This window comes from Mustelus asterias, unplaced genomic scaffold (genome assembly GCF_964213995.1).
Source record: "Mustelus asterias unplaced genomic scaffold, sMusAst1.hap1.1 HAP1_SCAFFOLD_194, whole genome shotgun sequence".
NCBI lineage: Eukaryota > Metazoa > Chordata > Chondrichthyes > Carcharhiniformes > Triakidae > Mustelus > Mustelus asterias.
Genome location: NW_027590187.1, coordinates 236,437 through 256,535, shown reverse-complemented (window position 1 = coordinate 256,535; position 20,099 = coordinate 236,437). Strand labels below are relative to the sequence as shown.

General features: G+C 43.4%; 1 long non-coding RNA gene and 3 other non-coding genes across 4 annotated transcripts in view; all 4 read left to right on the top strand.

Annotated features, from left to right (window-relative positions):
• Window positions 1-20,099, top strand: part of LOC144485434 (uncharacterized) — a 664,084-nt gene that overhangs the window by 409,569 nt on the left and 234,416 nt on the right. The window lies entirely within an intron of this gene.
• Window positions 6,482-6,572, top strand: trnar-ucu (transfer RNA arginine (anticodon UCU)). Its single transcript is given in 2 exon segments — window positions 6,482-6,518; window positions 6,537-6,572. It is a non-coding gene; the product is annotated as a tRNA-Arg (tRNA).
• On the top strand, window positions 15,345-15,416 carry trnad-auc (transfer RNA aspartic acid (anticodon AUC)). The gene has a single exon. It is a non-coding gene; the product is annotated as a tRNA-Asp (tRNA).
• On the top strand, window positions 17,278-17,366 carry trnar-ucg (transfer RNA arginine (anticodon UCG)). The gene is given in 2 exon segments: window positions 17,278-17,314; window positions 17,331-17,366. It is a non-coding gene; the product is annotated as a tRNA-Arg (tRNA).

The window sequence follows — 20,099 nt, the reverse complement described above, 5'->3', positions numbered from 1 at the left end:
AATGTGCCCTTTGCTTTTCTAATTGCTTGAATGAATAATATCGATTGTGCTCCGAATTTTCTTCAACATTTTAAAATCCGTCACATTTCAACCTCTCCTGAACTCTGAAGAAGAGTCATACAGACTCGATGCATTCACTCTGTTTCGCTCTCCATAGATACTGCCAGACCTGCTGATTAGAACTGAAAATGGTGCCCTGCATGGGCACTGGATAATTACTCATTTGAATCAATTACTGCAGTCATATTCATTCTTGTTAGCTCATAAACCCATTTAAAAGTCACTTAACTGAATGCTGTTACTTTTATCAGTGGCTTAATGTCGACTGGCTTAAAAATCTTACCACCCCATCAGGGGTTCCACTTACAGATATTAATGTCATGAGACGTCTGGACAGAGGGGATAGGGACAAACTTCTCCCACTCATGGAATGATGAAGAATAAGAGAGAACAGATTGAGCATCATGGCCAAAGGAAGGAATAGGAACACGAGGAGTGCTTAATGTGTGGAATGCACTGCCGGAGATTGTGATGGATACAGATTCAATTGAAATGTTCTAAAGGGATTAGACTGTTACGTAAAAAGGAAAAATGTGCAGGGTTACAGGGAGAAGCTGGAAATCCTTATTTTCTGTCACAACTGCTCACATCATTTCTCATTCATCATTCATCGATTATGAACTGTTCTCTCGTCGTTTCTAAACAAGGAGAAGTGCAGGAATAATTATATGAAAAGAGATTTGGTGGCCTAAGTCCAACGGCAGAGTTTTAAAAAATAACAAATATATGACGAAAAGGCGGTCAGGAAGACACAGAAATGAAATCTGTATTGAGGGGATATCCCCTCAACAGGCTGCCTTTCGATGTTCAGTACAATAAAGACTTCCAGCTTCTCCCTGTAACCCTGCACATTGTTCCTTATGATTGTAAAACACATATGCTGATATTTTGAATGGATTATTATTGACTTTAAGGAAGTTAGCAGCCAGCAGTAAACCAGTCCAGATGACACTTTGTCAGAGGGTCATCTGGACTCGAGATATTAGTTCATTTCACTCCCTACAGATACTGCCAGACCTGCAGAGATTTTCCAGCATTTTCTCTTTTGGTTTCAGATGACAGCATCCGCAGTAATTTGTTGTTATTTTAGAGTTGTACTGTTGCACCTCATTTGGAGTTGTTGGTCTGAGAAACCTCACTAATGAAATGGATTAGATATTTTGGAACTGTTTTCCTTTTACTTTTCATTGTCTCTCTGTAATCTTCCTACCAGAATGAATCACTTCACAATTCTCAGCTTTGAACTTCATCTGTAACTTGTCCCTGTCCTTTTTGAACTTTTACACCATCCTCCTCACAGGTCACAATGTTTCCACGTTTCACATTACCTACAAATTCTGAAATGGTGCCCCGTGCACCATTACCTCGGTCACTAACACATCCTGGTGCATATTCACAGTATCTGCAGCTTTTGTGCATATCAAGGTGATCAACTGCAGTTTGAGGCTTATAACAGAAAAGAGGAACCAATGCAAATGTCCGCATATTCCAGGTAAATGTTGCAGAATTGTAGTCAACTGGTTTGGTGACCTTTGTTAATAGGAAATAGCAGAGAATGATTTCAATCCAGCTACTTCTGAGTTATGGGCCCAGCACACTTCCGCTGCACCACTCTGGTCCAGTAAATTCAGCCCCACCTGCTGCCTATCAATGTAGCCAATCAGATATTGTCTTCGACATTGTTGTTTAACACCAGCACCAGTGTCAGGAGGCTCAGTCTGGCCACACATTTCCACTGCACAACACCAAGAATACAATGGACAGAGAAATATACGCACAGAAGCAGCAAAATAGACTGTTTGTACGCGTGTTACGACAGAGAAATGTGCCGGGAAATCGGCAAGATACGGAAATGATCACTGATGTTATAAAGGAGTTTTCTCGTGTAAATGTGTTTCTAATTATATATTTCCTGCTGAGTAACGGTGCTCTCTGCTGTTCAAAGATGTTCACTGTTGTTGTGCAAAGTGTTTCACTGTTTATTAATATACTTCCTGCTGTGCTCTGTAATATAGAGGTTTCCAGCATGGAAACAGGCTCATCGGCCCAATTTGTCCATGCCGCCCAGTGTTTTGCCACCGAGCTATTCCCAATTGCCCGTGTTTGCCCCATATCCCTCCAGACCATCTTACCCATGTAACTGTCTCAATTGATGTGGACAGTTGTTTTCTACTGTTGTGCAAAATGCTTCCCAGTTGTTGTAAATGTGTTTTCGGCTGTGTAAGTGTTCTGTTAATATGTCTGCTGCTCTGCAAACGTGTTCCCTATTGTGTGAGAAGACTCTCTGTGAAGATGTTTCTGTCAGTAAATTGTTGCATATTGTGTTAAGATGTTCCCGGTTCTTGTTTAAAACTCTGGTTGCACATAAAAGAGGTTTACTGCAGATCGAGGTTTTTCGGGGAAAAGAGAATCCGAGAAAAATGCTCGTCTCGATACTCGACGTAAAGTCACAAAATGCTTCATGGCTGCTGCCAAGTTGTTTCATTTCCAGTGCTATTGGGAATAGTACAAGATGGTTTCGATCCACCGACCACTGGGTTATGGACCAAGCACGCTCCGCTGCGCCACTCTGCTACGGTACGCATCATTTCTGCTGCGCCACTCTGCTACGGTACGCATCATTTCTGCTGCGCCACTCTGCTACGGTACGCATCATTTCTGCTGCCTATCAATTGCAGCCAGGCAGATTTTCGCCCCTGTATCGTTTAACACGAGCACCGCTGTCAGGAAGCTCAGCCACTGCATCACACTGAGAATACAGCAGACAGAAAAAAACAATCAAGAGCAGTTAAAGAGATTGTCTGGACATGTGTAACGACAGGCAAAGGTGCGAGGAAACCGGCAAGACACGGAATTGCAGAATCGATCACTGATATTGAAAGGAATTTTCTGTTGGAAGTGCAAGTTTGCAAATATATTTCCTTTTGTGTAACTGAGCTCTGCCTGTTGTTGAGAGATGTTTTCTGCTGTTGTGTAAAATGCTTCCCCGATGCTGTAAATGTCTTTCCGGCTGTGAAAATACGATCCATCTTGTGTATTTTTTATTAAATGTTCTGTTAATAAATGCCCTGCACTGTAAACGTGTTCCTTGTTGTGTCAAAATATTCTCCGTGAAAATGTTTTCTGTTCGGCAGAAAGTTAATTATCTGGTCTCATCATGTTCCATATTAGTTTAAAATGTTGCATGTTGTGCTTCGATGTTCCCTGTTCTTGAGAAACTCTGGTTAAACTGCAACTGGATAACGATCGCCATTATTCGACTGTCTTTTACCCTCTGTTAGTGAATGTGACTGGGGATTCATATTGTCTCCAACACATGCATGTGAGTGAGATTTGTTCTGTATCTGTCCGTCTCCGGTTGCAGTTGCGAGTTTTTATTTGTTTTATTCATTTCGAGAGGTGGGCATCACTGACGAGGCCAGCATTCATTGCCAATCCCGAACTGACCTTAAGAAGGTGATGGTTTGCTGCTTTCCTGAACTGCTGCAGTCACTGGGATGTCGGTCCAGCCACAGTGCTGTTAGCCTAACAGTCTTTCAGGATTTGCTACTGAGACAGTGAAGGAGTATTTCCATGTCAGGTCGGTGAGTGGCTTGGGGGGAGCTTGCAGCGCTGTGGCTGCCATGTATCTGCTGCCGCTATTTTTCGAGATTGTAGAGGTGGTGGGTTTGTGGGTGCAGTCTAATAAGAATAGATGAAAAAATATTGCTCCCATTGCCAGAGAAGATCAGGATGGATTTTAATGCGCTGAGTGTTTAGGACCTGGAATGCACTGCCTGAGAGTGTGGCAGAGGCAGCATCAAATCAGAGCTCTCAAAGAGGAATGGGTTCAGCACCTGAAGTCAATGTATTTGCAGGGATATGAGAAAAGGACTGGGAAAGGGATGCGCTGAGTTTTTCTTGTACAGACCAGCACACAGACAAAGGGCCGAATGGTCTCCCTCTCTTTGTTGTATCCATTCTAAGATTCTAGATGTATAAGTGTTGGACTCATTCTGTATCGCTCTGTCTCTGGCGCGACGTATGTGTGTGATATTCATGATAAATCTGTCTGAGAGACTTTGCAAATCTGTACACATTCTATCTGGAAGGTACATAATTGAAACCGGGCCTTTTGTTCTAATTAGCACATGATTCCACACGATCCTCTACTCAAAATCTTCAATGTAACATCATCTGCTTATCTCTGAAATTCATTCTCCATCGGCTCATGACCTAGATTTACCTTCAGTACATCTGTGCCAGTCGACTCAGCTGCTCCAGGTAATAACAAATTGCAAGTTATACTGACTAGATGGGAAAGTACATGAATATTGAATTTTCTATTGGGATTTAATGCTGACATCCAATCATTAATTCTTGTTTGATCTGTCCATGCAACAGCGACAGTGATGTGATTATTTTCCCGCACAACTGCAGTTCCGTATTGCGGCCAGTAGAGGTCAGCATACTGTGGCAGACTGAACTTCAGACATCAGAGAGAGACAGAACAGACAAGAATTGTACACATTATATTGAACTAGGACGGAGGAATTTCGAAATACTAAATTTGTTTGCCATATCAATTCGAAATCTACAAGTACGCTGCTTTCCTCTGTGTTCATCATTTAAATACCGGTAAATCAGCAAGGCTATGCTGTTTCAGTGAAGGTATTTGTACCGGTATGTATTTTCTTTTGAACCAAGTGGCATTTTGAATCATTGTTGTTTAGCAGAGTTAGAATTTCATTATGCAACAATGTAATTATTGGTACAAACCTATTAAAGCATATATTACACAAAGTTTTACCTATTTCTCATTGGGGATGGTATATAGAGAGAAATCTACTTTTCTTCATATATATCACTGACAAATACCTGGGTAAGAGTTTTAACAACACCAGGTTAAAGTCCAACAGGTTTATTTGGCAGTAAATGCCATTAGCTTTCGGAGCGCTGCTCCTTCGTCAGATGGAGTGGAAATCTGCTCTTTTCCACTGTGTTTACCCCAGTCCAACGCCGGCATCTCCACATCATGACTATATCTGGGTGTACAAGTTTTAAACTCAAAATTTGCCAGTGGTGCGAAACTTGAAAATATTATGAACTTTAGTGAGAAGGATATTGATAATCTTCAAGAAGATACCGACCTGCTGGTGGAATGGACAGACACGTGACAGATGCAATTTAATTAATGTAAGAAAGTGTCAAGTGATATATTTTGGTCCGAAGATCGAGGAGAGGTGAGATAAAATAAAGTGTATGCCTTTAGTGTTCCTCGTCCCTTGGCACCTTCACCATGCCAAGATGCCACCGTCTATTCACCCTTCACAGAACCCGTTGAATATCCAGCCTGAAGTCTGCATTTCACCGTCCACTTGTGCAGTGATCATTAAACATTTAGCACTCCCACGTTCCGATGTACCTTCACTCTGCAACGACTCATTGCTCCGTCGATAACTCAGTTAACGTTGCACCTTCTCTTTGTGCACTGCCCATGGTCGGCTTATCCTGTCCAGTCCCCATTGTGTTTCAGTCTGCTCAGTTACACTGTCCAGATTGCACCAACCTTTCTATTCTGCATAAATAATAAATGAATAAATGGAACCATCCCTTGATTAATAACTGTCTCATTTCAATGTTTAGCGTTTGAGTTTAATGAAGCGCTGTGTGTGATTCCCGCCTCTATGCTTCTGTACAAATTTAGTCAAAGAGCGTTATCTAATTATATCTTCAATTCTCCTTCTCATTGAAAAAGAACTGAGCGGGTGATGGATAATGTTTCAATAGTCGCGTTAAAAAGATAGAGAATGGATTTACAAATTTAAAATCCAAGGGTGACATCAATGCCTGAAGTAGTTTTCAGGCTGTGGCGACAAAAATAACAATGCACATTATCAATTTGAATTGTTCAAAATCATAGAATGGAGCATCCATTGTGGATGAATGGAAACTTTAAACTGTGTCGCTGTGCTGTGCTTCAAAATCTTGTTTTACAGAAATCTCCATTAATGATAAGTGTTGCCTCACCTGCTGAGCATTTTCAGCATTTTCTGTTTTTGCTTCGGATTTCCAACTTCCAGCTTTGCCTTGTGTTCTGTGTCGATGTTTTACTGCAATTGATCCGCTCTGTGACAGATGGAGCAGTATGTGTCGCCCAACTATGAAGCCTGCGAGATTACACTCCAAGCTGTTGAAGAGAATGAGGAGGAGAGCTCGGGAGGATCATTCCGTGATGGACAGATTTCCTGTATAAAAGAGATAAAGGTCTGTATTTCCACAGTTGTTTTAACAGACATAAGATGTCCCAACATGACTTGCAATCAGCGAAGTTCCTCCTAACTGTTACCGACGTTTTAAATACGAGATTTGTGAACTTATCAGAAGTTTCTACATTGTCAAGAATCCATATATGGACCTGTAAATTAATCTGTTGGCACGTGGCTCTGTGGCGCAATGGATAGCGCGTTGGACTTCTAAATAAGGGCAAGTTAGCCATTCAAAGGTTGTGGGTTCGAGTCCCACCAGAGTTGGGTTTTGGATCAGATTAGTAGCAAACGGTTTGCTTCTTCTTTGATGTGATTCAGTTTCGGCACCGACATTTTCTGCTCTGCCCCCTTTCCGTGCTGTTCCTGTTTACTCGGCTCCCAGGAAAACCACTGACTCGAGAAGAAAACGCAAACCCCAGTGGCTTTCTTAAAGTGTGACACAACATTCGCTGGTTGCGTTAGAAGGAGTAACATAATTTTCAATTAGATATTTCGTTTCTTTTGGAAGATAAACAAGATTTAAAAACTCACACGCAGCAACAACTTATAAATAACTACAATCAATAAATAAATATCAGTGCCCTGCAGCGTGGTGGTGTTATCTTGATGTGTCTGCTGCGCTTGCCCTTCTAGGCTGTAGTGGCCGTGGGTTTGGAAGGTGCTGGCAAAGGAGTCTTGCTGTGTTGCTGCAGTGCATCTTGTCGGTGGGGCACACTGCTGCCATTGTGTGTCGGTAGTGGAGGGAGTGAACTTTTATGCATAAGAAGCGAATGAAGTGGGATGTTTTGTGCTGGATAGTGCCACACGTCTGGAGTGCTGTTCAAGTTTCATTCACCCAGGAAACCAGGTGCTCCGGTTTCCTCCCAAAAGATGAGCAGGTTGGTGGATTGGCCATGCTAGATTGCCCCTTGGTCCCCAAGGTGTTTGTATAGGCAGATTAGTGTGGTGCATGCGTGGCGCCGCGGGGAAAGGTCCTGTGTGCGATTCTCTGTCGGAGAGTCGGTACAGACTCGATGAGCAGAATGGTCTCCTTCAGCACTGTCGGGATTGTATGATTCTAAGGTAATTTGACTGTGTTAGAAATTCTCTGTGGGGAAAAAAATGGAAAGCTGTGTTTGTAGAACTTACGCCATTGGGTTTATTGCAAAGCAAATGTTTTTTTTATTGCAGCATGATGAAAATACTTGGATCTTGTAAATAAACAGTCGGGATATTCGTGGGGAGTCTCGAAATATGCTTTTGTTTCATCTTTATAGATCATCCACTGTGAAGGGGAGATAATATTGCCGAGGAAGAAAACGGCATTGTGACTTGCACAATTGCAAATATCAGGTAAAAGAAATCCAGGCTTAACTGGGATTTGAAGGCCAGACCACCTGTGTACGAGAAACGCGCTTTCAACAACTAAACTACACAGGCTCTCTGTAAGGTCAAATACTGGAAAAACGTTCTCGATCTTGTGGTATTTGTGAAAAAAAGTGATACTAACAGTGCATATGCACACTGATTTGAAACCAGGATATGCCTGCTACTACGCAGGCGCTTTAACCAACGTTGCCGCAGAGCCTGACATTGCTACCCGTGGTACAGCGGTATGCTGGAAATATGTTCCAGATCTGGTGGTATTTGTGAAAAAAGAGATACGACCAGTACTGGAAAGTATCCGGAAAATAGAGATAGTTCACATTTCAGATGCAGACCTTACACGGGGACGGCCGTTTCTCTCTCCACAGATGCGATGTGATCTCGGATAGATTATTAAAAGAAAAATAATTGAATCCGACAGTGGCCCATCGAAACTGCACCGATTTCCCTGCAAACCTTTCAAATCCGCCTTTCCCCGGCATTGAACAAGCACATCAGCGGGAATCGCACACATGACTCAGTGAAACTCTTCCGCTAAACATTGAGCGGTTTATCGTGAGCTGGTTCTCTTTACTGTTTTCAGACACACATCTGGTATAAAAGTAGCCGTGTTCGGGGTATGATTCATGCACACAGTTTTCTGCTCTGAAGGCAGACAGGCCCCTTCTGTGGCGCGAGATGACTTTCATTAAATACTTCATTCATACGAGATATGTTTGTCGCCGACCCGGGAAGAATATATTCTCCAAATTAATCACCTTTGAGTAATTGGCGATGAATTCATTCTGGAGCCACTGCAGTTCATGTTGTGCGTGTGCGCACACACTGCTGTTCGGGAGGGATTTCTCGGATTGTGAACCATCGGAACGGCAATATGTTTCCAAGTCAGGATGATGTGCGTCTCGGAGTGGAACTTCGAGGTCGTCGTTGTTTCTCTGCATCTGCTGGCCTTGTGTTGCAAGGTGAGAGATTTCCCTGGGTTCGGATGGTGCCTCGCGAAGAAACAAATCGTGAACGCAGCGCCTTAGACCGCTCGGCCACCCAGACTATAGGCCAAAGTGTAAAATCTCTGCACAAATCGATTTGAATTCCATCTTTATTGTTATGACATTTAAAACTCTGTCTCCCCATTGACTGATTGAGGGTAAACTGATCACTTATTTTAAGGTTCACGGACCAAGGTGAAGGTAAGACTCAGAGTTCCACAGGTTTAAGGGCTGAATAGTCCAGCACCATTCCATATTCTTCATCCAAGTGAGAAACTCGAGCTGGCAATCGATTCAAATCAGGACACTAGCTTTGGGTAGAGGTTTGCCACCATGAAAACATGTGGTTTCAGAGGCTCCAAAACAGACGTCAGCTTCATTTGTGGCATTAGTGGCAGATTTTGTCTTTCCAGAATTGGTCGTTCCCCCATGAAAATTAGTGCCGGGCTAGGTGGAATGGTCATGTTAAATTGTCCATTAGTATCAAGAGTATTAGTGTGTTAAATACGTGGGGTTACTGGGATAGGGCCTGCATGGGATTGTTGTTGGCACAGGCTCGATGGGTCGAATGGCCTTCTGTACTGTAGATTTTCTGTGAAGTTCGGGGCCGCAATTTCACTTCTCTGAGAATATTGATGGCTGTTCTCTGATTGCATTACAACTTCTAACCAGTTAATGCCTGTTTGAGAACTGGCCTTGAATAGGGCTGACATTGAATCGGTTCATATTGAATTAGTTACAGCAAATTGATTATTTAAAAGGTGTTAATACAATGCTTTTAGAGACTGTCATAGATTTGTTCAGTAATTTTATGAATCTATTTGGAGCGGGTGCAGTTGGTCAGGATATTGCTTGGCCAGCTCCGCGGCAACAGTAGCTCCATTCCTGTCCAGATATCTTGACGCAAACAGTAAATCCAATTTATTATTCACTGCTGCCATCTCTGGCTGAACGCGAGTTGTGCAACAAGGTCGCGATTCATTCAGAACCCTTTTGGATTGGAGTGAAATCACATCAACATGGTTCTTACCGACTAAAATGACTGCAAAACATGATATTAATCAAATTCCATGTTCCAGAGATCTGCTTTCTGATTGGGCGATCCTGCTCACCCCGATCTATGGAAAATGTAAGACTCCCAGAAATGCAATGTCGGCTATTGGATTCCATAATCTCTGATTTCTATGCCACTTCGTTGCTTGTTTGTTCATTCCGTAAATACAGAGGGAGTGGCAGAGTCAGGTGAGCGATGGTGGTGCAGTGGTGACTGTGCGAGCATTTGACCGAGTGCCAGTTCCTGACCATCACAGTGGTGACTCATTTAATTAGCAATCGCATTCAGAACAGAAGCGGGTCACTCCTAAAACTAAATTCACTGAATATTCTTAGTATCAATGAGTTACGAACGGAAAATCCAGCTTCAATTTCCTTCAATGTTTCAATGCAACAACAGGCCTCAATCCATGAGTTCTCAGTCAGAAACAACAGTAAAAAAGGTAAGTTAAACAGTCCGGAAATACGATGCAAGCCAAGTTCAGTTTCCAAACTGTGCTATGGACACGCCTGGTGTGTGATGAAATCAGCAACTCAGGTAGTTCTGTAATTATATCTAATGAAAATGACGAGCTCTGAAGTAGAGCAAGTGATAGTGATAGAGTGGTGAGCATAGCTCCCTTCCAAACAGTTGACCCGTGTTCGATTCCCGTCTTTTGCATTGATCATTTATTTAGAACTTTATCCACTGTCTCTTGCGTTTCAAAGCATGTGGGCACAAACAGTTCGAACGCAATATTTGCCGCTCATGAAATGAAATTGATTTAAATGTTTCAATTTTATTTTTTTCGGACGTTAAATTCGGCTTCAATTTCTACTGAAAAAAAAAATTGAAATAAACTAAAAGTCTCTCAACTAATAAATGAATTCTCAATCAAAGAACAAAGAACAAAGAACAGTACAGCACAGGAAACAGGCCTTTCGGCCATCCAAGCCTGTGCCGCTCCTTGGTCCAATTCGACCAATCGTTTGTATCCCTCCATTCCCAGCCTGCTCATGTGACTATCCAGGTAAGTCTTAAACGATGTCAGCGTGCCTGCTTCCACCACCCTACTTGGCAGCGCATTCCAGGCCCCCACCACCCTCTGTGTAAAAAACATCCCTCTAATATCTGAGTTCTACTTCGCCCCTCTCACCCTGGGCCCGTGACCCCTCGTGAACGTCACTTCTGATCTGGGAAAAAGCTTCCCACCATTCATCCTATCTATCCCCTTCATAATCTTGTACACCTCTATTAGATCTCCCCTCATTCTCCGTCTTTCCAGGGAGAACAACCCCAGTTTACCCAATCTCCCCTCATAGCTAAGACCCTCCATACCAGGCAACATCCTGGTAAACCTTCTCTGCACTCTCTCTAACGCCTCCACGTCCTTCTGGTAGTGTGGCGACCAGAACTGGACGCAGTACTCCAAATGTGGCCTAACCAGCGTTCTATACAGCTGCATCATCAGACGCCAGCTTTTATACTCTATACCCCGTCCTATAAAGGCAAGCATACCATATCCCTTCTTCACCATCTTCTCCACCTGTGTTGCCACCTTCAAGGATTTGTGGACTTGCACACCTAGGTCCCTCTGTGTTTCTATACTCCCGATGACTCTGCCATTTATTGTATAACTCATCCCTCCATTATTTCTTCCAAAATGCATCACTTCGCATTTATCCGGATTAAACTCCATCTGCCACCTCTCCGCCCAATTTTCCAGCCTATCTATATCCTGCTGTATTGCCCGACAATGCTCTTCGCTGTCCGCAAGTCCAGCCATCTTCGTGTCATCCGCAAACTTGCTGATTACACCATTTACACCTTCTTCCAAATCATTTATATATATATATCACAAATAGCAGAGGTCCCAGTACAGAGCCCTGCGGAACACCACTGGTCACCGACCTCCAGCCGGAAAAAGATCCTTCGACCACTACCCTCTGTCTCCTATGGCCAAGCCAGTTCTCCACCCATCTAGACACTTCTCCTTGTATCCCATGAGCCTTATCCTTCTGAACCAACCTGCCATGTGGGACTGTCAAAGAAAAAGATAACAAAAAGAGGGAGAGGAACAGAATTCAGCTCACACACTGCTCTGCATAATCTAGCTGCCTATTGAAGTTACTACAAATATTTCTGAGGTGGGTAAATCATTCTAACAGACAAACCTCTGTCGTGGCCGAGCAGTTAAGGTGTTGATCTCGACACCCAGTATGGATTCCACGCGCAGGGCAGAAACGTGTTTGCAGTGGTTCCCTTTGAAATGTTTCATTAGTTCTTCCAGGGCAGCCCATGAGAATGAATCGTAATTTTCAGTGGTCTTTTTTCTATAAAGATCTGGATCTGTGCTGTGCGCCGGGAGCAGGAAGTTGGTATTGCAATGGGCACCAGTGTGTTCTGACCTAGCATCTACAAGATGGGCCGAATGGCTTCTGTGCTGTAAATTCCATGAGAAAAATCATGGCGTGAGAGGAAAGAAACATAGCAGCAAAAGAGCAAAACGTGGTCTCATGTCAGAGTAAGATTCTTATGTAATGGCACATAAAACATAAGAAAAGCAAGTCACCAGAATACGTTGAATGAATGAGAATTTCAAAATGCTGCTTCGATTATATGACATCGTGTTCATTCAAACAAATTGCAACAAGCTGGGCGTCCGCTATTCCTGGTGAGAACAGTTTGGAAATGGAAGGAGCAGGTGAAACGGAGGGAGGAATAGTCATTGGAACGTAAGTGAAAGAGGTTTTTGAGAACAATAAGACATCAGTGGAAATTCCAAGTTAGAATTGATTTCAAAATTTCTGGATTAAGTGGTCACTTTGTCAAGGATTCTAAACACGAGCGATAAATTGGTGGAATATATTCAGAGATTAGAGAATTTTGCAAACAAATCGATGTTTCTTTTAAAAATCGTCCAATAATTGCGGCCAGCACTAATATTTGCGGACGTGGAGTGAATTCTACCATGGCAGCTGGTGAAATTTAAATTCACTGATTTGATCAATCTGGAATTGAAAAACTGGTCTCAGTAACGGCCGCCTTGAAACTACCGTCGATTGTTATAAAACTTCATCTGGTTCACCAGTGCACTTTAGATAAATAAGTCTGCCCGCCTTGCCTGGTCTGGCGTACGTCTGTCTCCAGACACAGAGCAATGTGGGTGACTCTTACTTGCCCTCTGAAATGGCCGAGTAAGCCACTCTCAGTTGAAGGGCAATTAGGGAAAGGCAACAAATGTTGGTCCTGCAGGTGACACCCATAGCCCATAAAAAGTAGTGTCATTGAGAACAAAGGAAAGACCTGGTAAAGTTTTGACTGCTTGCATCTTTCTTTTCTTATAATGACAAGGCTGAGGGGTGGCCTGATGCTGGGCTTTAAATTATTGGAAGATTTTGAAAAAAATAATTTCGATAAAATGGACCAGAGAAGGACAGAGAATAATGTATCTTACCCTCTCATACGTGTCGTTGATAGTTGGTATATACCTGGACTGCGTGAGGACGGATAATGGAACACATCACACCAACAATTCTGATCTATTTCCCTATTCGCTCAACAGATGATCTGCTCGCACTCGTGTTGATGTGAAGTGCCGGCGTTGAAAAGGTGGACACAATAAGAATTCTCACAACACCAGGTTAAAGCTGGAATCACGAGCTTTAGGAGAGCTGCTCTTTCATCAGATGAGTTGAGGGAGGTTGACAAACACGACATCGATAGACACAAACACAATAGGACGATAATTACAGATTGGAGTGTGAATAATGGTTAGAATGCGAGACTTTTCAGGGAATCAATTCGTTAAAGACATAGAGAGCAAGGGTGGAGAGAGGGATAATCACCGGTTAAAGAGGTGTGAATTCTCTCAGATCAGGAGAGTATGATGGATTTTTCAAATTCAGAGTGTATGGTGAGGGTTGTGTGTCCTGTGGCTTGAACCCAAGATCCCAGTTGAGGCTTTCCTCATGCATGTGGAACTTGCCTGTCTGTTTCTGCTCGGCGATTCTGCTTTGTCGTGTGTCCTGAAGACAACCGAAGATCGGAGGCTGAGTGCCCTTGACTGCGGAAGTGGTGCCCGATTGGAAGACAATACTGCAGCTTGGTGAGGCCGCACGCACTTTCCGATGGTCGAGTGATTCGGATTCGGCACTTTCACCGCCGTGGCCTGTGTTCGATTCCCAGTCAGGCAAGTTACTTTCCATTCCCAAAACAAAGGAACTTCTTCCCAAAAGAAATTAGGCATGTCAGCTATGACTCTCACCAACGTTTACAGATGCAACAAAGAAGCATTCTTTCTGATTCTATCACAGTTTGGTACGGATCCTGCTCTGCCGAATGCCGCAAGGAACTACAACATGTTATAAATGTAGCCCAATCCATCACGCAAAACAACCTCCCATCAATTGACTCTGTCGACACTTATCGCTGCCTCGGCAAAACAGCCAACATAATTAAGGACCCCACGCACCTCGGACATTCTTTCTTCCACCTTCTTCAGTCGGGAAAAAAGATACCTAAGCCAGAGGTCATGTACCAACCGACTCAAGAACAGCTTCTTCCCTGCTGCTGTCAGATTTCTGAATGGACTTGCCTTGCATTAAGTTGATCTTTCTCTACACCCTATCTATGACTGTAACACTACATTCTGCACTCTCTCGTTTCCTTCCCTATGAACGGAATGTTTTGTCTGTAGAGCGCACAAGAAGCAATAATTTTCACTGTATGGCCGATACATGTGACAAAAATAAATCAAATCAAATCAATTCAAATGAAACAACTGATCAGATCACATCAGACTCTGGCGAAAAGCTTGCGTTTGCGCTGCAGGGATTATGTGGTTCTATGTTGCAGACACTGCTTGGAAATCTGTTTTGTTTTCGAATCCGTGGCCGAACCATGGACAGTAGAGCTTTATTTGAGCTTCTTAAAATTATCATCGGAGACACAGAATAATTAATTACAACTTCATGAGTTCAGAATCGGGTTGGAAACTTGATTCATTTTCCAGTGGCTCACAGAGATATGCCCTGATAAGATTTTAACTGAGGCAGCTTTGAACAAATGAATCTATATCAAACAACTGATGAGACGGTAAAAGCCACAGAAATAATCTTTCCACGATTATGTGAGATTGGGGATGATAATTTCCGTTTTTGCTCAATCCGCACCTACCTCGGGCAAGACAGAAGACAATAGAATTAAAGAAAAGCATCTGAGCTGTAAAGCACTTTGTAAGTTCCAGCGGGTTGGAGAAAAAGACGTTTTTAGAGATAAAAGCAAAATACTTCCGATGCTGGAATCTGAAACAACAAATATCTCAGCATGTCTGACAGCATCTGTGGAGAGAGACCAGCTGAGATTGTCCAGCATGTTCAGGTTTCAAGACACGCCGTCTTTCCTCCAGAATTAATAAGAACATGCAGTTTGAAATGAACGGCAAACGCGCCTTTCTGTCTCCACCTGATTCTTGTTTTTTTCATGCATCCATCTCATTCTCTTTCCTGGTAATCCAAAAGTCGGTTGGTTAAAACCGCTGTTTGCTGCATTAAATGGTCCTCCGAATTGCGGAAAAGAACTGATCTCGTCAGAACTCAGTTGTCGCTCTGAAAGTGTAAGTGGCAAGTGTACAATGTGCAAATCATCATTTCCTCGTTAGTATGGTGGTTAGTATCCCCGCCTATCACGCGGGAGACCGGGGTTCAATTCCCCGACGAGGAGTTTATCGCATTTTTGTTATGTCAAGTTGTTGTTGAACAGCCTGTGTTGCTCTCTGGCTTTGAAAATAGAAAATAAAGACTGTCAAGGAAAGAAGCACTCAAAAATGCAAATCCTTACATTTTTACGGACACGTTTCGTGACCTGAGATCAACGTTCGTTCAATTCATCGGCATTTTGGCTCACATTTGATGTGGCGATGCCAATGTTTGGGTGGGGTCCTTGAAGGTGGCAGATCATCTTGAGAGAGCAGTTAATGAAGCAAATATTTTCCTAAGTTGTCTGAATAGTCGATTGGATACATGCGTATGGAGGTCATGTTGAGCTTTTAAATACCCCAGATAGGCCTCATCTTGAGTACTGCAACCGCTTCTGGGCACCACATTTGACGAAGGTTGTGAAGGCATTGGAGAAGGTATTTGGACACAGCGTTTGATAGGCTTGAGGGGTGAATAGTCCAGCACCATTCAATATACCCACCTTTATAATCCCATGAGAAACTCGAGCTCGCAATTTCAGCAGTTGTTTGAAAAAAAGTTCCATCACCGAATGTAGACAGGCAGGAGGAGATACCTGTACCTCAATGATCAGACAACGTGGAAAATGACTTTTGTGTTCCGATGGTCAGTGTTCTGTGTGAAGCTCGGAGGGGTTTGACTTTTCCAATTAATTTGTAACCCTTCAGTTGTTCTTTATGGAGCTGTTTCAAGGGGCGTTTCCGAGTCAGGAATGTTGGAAATGATCTTTAGTTTTCTGAATGTTACAAACCAAAGTCTCATCTGCTTGTCAGGAGGAATGCTCAGTGAGCTGGGGCAGGTCGAATAATTTCCTGTCCTTCCTTTGATTATCTCCAGGCTTGTGGGTAAGGTGCTTGTTGACAGGTGCAGTATTGCAGTGAGGAAAATGAAAAAGAGAATGGGACAAAGTCACAAACTTGTTTGGCTGCAGGTTTTACTGAATGGAGTTTGTGTTTTTCACTTGGTGAGAGTCACTGACTGCATGTGATTGTGGAGTAGGCAGAGGATGGTGACACATGTCAGTGAACAGCCAAGTCTGAGGATAATAGCGAGAGTCATGCAATACAGAAGAGGCGCCTCAACTCATCAAGTCTGCACCGAGAAACCTACATTAAATCTACACCAATCCTACTTTCCAATACGTGGCCCATAGTCCTGAAAATTATGACATTTCAAGTGTTCATCCACATACTTTGTAAACTTAGTGACATTTTCCTGCCTCGACTATCTTCCCAGGCATCGCAGTCCAGACTCTCACCAAGCATTGGATGAAAAAAATGTGTCCCTCAAATCCCATCTAAACCTCCTGTCCCTCAACTTAAAATACTACCCCTTGTTATCAACACTGAAATTGAGAGGAACAGCTGCTTCCTATCCACCTTGTCCATAACCCTCATAATCTTATACACCTCAATCAAGTCTCCCCTCAGCCTTCCCTGCTCTAAAGAAAACAACCCGAGCCTAAATAGTTTCCCTTCCAGTCAACATCCAGGTGAATGGCCTCTTCACCCTCTCCAGTGCAATCATATGCTTCCTATAGTGATTTGACCAGAACTGCAATCAGTACTTCAATTGTGGCCTCAGCAAATTTTTGTACAGCTCCAACATTGCCTTGCTGCTCTTGTAATCATACACTAATGCTCCATTCCTCACGCTCCATGTATCTTCACGACTCACAGATTAAAAGGCTATTTCGATGTCGAAAAATATTACGTACGTTGCTGGAGCATTCCCTTGTATTTTCTGGGACCTGGGAATCTGTGGATCATCTTCGAATCGAATGAAAAATAACATTGTCACTGTACTTACTCACACGATGCTAACGTCAGCGGCAGTATCCATCAGCTGACCGCGTGGCCTAATGGATAAGGCGTCTGACTTCGGTATTTCTCATTGTGGCATCAGAAGTTTGCAGGTTCGAATCCTGTCGCGGTTGCTTTATATAGAAATCTGGTGCATCTTCCTGGGAACCTCGTTCTTTCGTGTCAGATGAAGTCCACTTTTGCTTCCAAACATTGCAGCGCTCTTTCTCAGAATACATTTCCTTGTTATCTTGTCAATTAAATTCAGACTCATGCTAATAATTTTACCTCCGAACAATTCCACAGTATCTGTTTGAATTGGATAAATTATTGATTTTCTCAACTAGAAGCAAATGCTTTGTTTCAATCGGTTTAATGAAATTCTGTGGAGGGAATTCTCATCTGCTCGGAAGAGGTTTAATAATGAGCTGAATGAACTGATTTTGTTTACAGGGATGAAAGATCATGCCACTGGGCTGGTAATCCAGAGACCCGTACTAACTTTTGGGGACACGGAGTAAATCCCAACAAATTTAAATTCCCTGATTTAATACAGAGAAACATGGATAGAAAACAGAAACAGGAGTAGGCCATTCAGCCAATCTAAGTCTGGAACTGAAAGCAAGTCTCTGTAATGGCGGCCTTGAAAGTCCCGACGGCTGTTTCTCCACAGAAAACATCTTCACAGAACAACAGAGAACATTTCACACAACAGGAAACCTTTACATAAGAGGGAAAACTTCTGCTCAATACGGATCGCATTTACACAACCGGGAACACGCCTACACAACAGGGAAGAATGTGATACAACCACAGTGAAGATCTGTCAACGGCAGATCCCAGTTCCACAACAGAGAGAACAGCGACACAGCAGAGAGTACAGTTACGCAAAAGGAAATGCATTTCAAAACAGGGCCTATCTTTGTGGAACAAAAAACCCCGTTTCATACATAATCAGTTTTTCCATCTCAGTAGCTTGCTGGTTTGCTCGGAATATTTTCTGTCTGTCATTGTGTGTGTGTCCTGACAGTCTCTTACTGAATTTCTGTGTGTCTTTCTCTGTCTGTTACAGTCGGCGTGATGTTACGTGTTATTGTCCAGCCAGGGTGATCCTCCCAACACGTGAATCTTATTTGAAATAAAAATACAATGAATAGTTTCCTCTCTCCCACGCAGCAGGAATAGGCAGGACGCGGGTGACATTCCGGAGCAGACTGGCAAAGCGGAAGGGCGCTGGACCTATAACCCAGCGGTCGCTGGATTGAAACCATCCTCTTGCTGTCATATTCTCGCTCACATCAAATAGAAACATTCGGCTGCTGCCCAATTTCCTCAACCGCTTGGTCGAAAACAGATTGTGATAAATGAAATTCAGTCTCATTATCCTTACTCTTTGCCTCATGTGGCGGCACGATAGCGCAGTGGTTCGCACTGCTGCTTCACGGGTCCCGGGTTCGATTCCCGGCTCGGGTCACTGTCTGTGTGGAGTTTGTACATTCTCCTCGTGTCTGCGTGGGTTTCCTCCGGGTGCTCTGGTTTCCTCCCACAGTCCAAAGATGTGCGGGTTAGGTTGATTGGCCAGGTTAAAAATTGCTCCTTAGAATACTAACATGCGTAGGTTAGAGGGATTAGCGGGTAAATATGTGGGGGTAGGGCCTGGGTGGGATTGTGGTCGGTGCAGATTGTGGTCGATGGGCCGAATGGCCTCCTTCTGCACTGTAGGGTTTTTATGTGGGCGGTACGGTAGCACAGTGGTTAGCACTGCTGCTTCCCAGCTCCTGGGATCTGGGTTCAATTCGCGGCTTGGGTCACTGTCTGCCTGGAGTTTGCACATTCTTCTCGTGTCCAGCGTGCGTTTCCTCCCACCGTCCAAAGATGTGCGCGTTAGGTTGATTGGCCATGCTAAAATTGTCCCTCAATGTCCTGAGATGCTTCGCTTAGAGGGGTTTGCGGGTAAAAAATTAGTGATATGGGGGTAGGGCCTGGGTGGGATTGTGGTCGGTGCAGACTCGATGGCCTCAAATGGCTTCTTTCTGCACTGTAGGGTTTCTTTCTTTTTATGTGGCTGGACAGCTTATTCAGCCAAAAGCTCGCTGCAATTCTTGTATCGATTGGGATTTTTCATGAAGGCCACGGCTTCTCAACCTTGCTCCTCGCCTGAGGTGTGACTCCTTCGTTTAAATCACCACCAGTTAGTTATCCCCTTTCATGACACCGAGAAACATTTGGAACTGTGTACCTTGCCTTAACTTTACAAGCAATGTACGAATCAAATCCCTGACACGTTGTTCAAATGTAAAAGTGTGCAAACAAGTACTGAGCATGCGAACCGGAAGTATCCCTAAAATTTCATTCCTATCACAGTTTTGAGGTTTTTCATTTCTGGAACAATCAACAAATGCAAAATCCAAAGGCTGATGCAGAAAAGCTCCACGAGCCTGACGTGATTTGAACGCACAACCATTCTGACATCGAGTTAGACGCGCGCTACCGTTGCACCACAAGCTCACAGCATTTGGCGATATTTTACATCTGGTGAGTTCGGTGAGGGACAGGGACCAGAGAAGGGAACTGCCTCCCTCTATACTTTCTCGGGATTCTCATCGAATGAAAGAGTAAGAGCGAACCAAAATTAATGGGAACGTACAGAAACAACATGATCCTGCAGGAGAAATGTGTTCTTTGTCCCATGTGTTAAAATCACAAGAGGTGATCAGAAAGGTTACCATTGTATGATGAGATGGCCGAGTGGTTAAGGCGATAGACTGCTAACCTATTGTGCTCTACACGCGTGGGTTCGAGTTCCTTCCTCGTTGATGATCCATTTTCCCTGCCCCTTTATTGAGGGTGAACTGATGTTTCGTTGT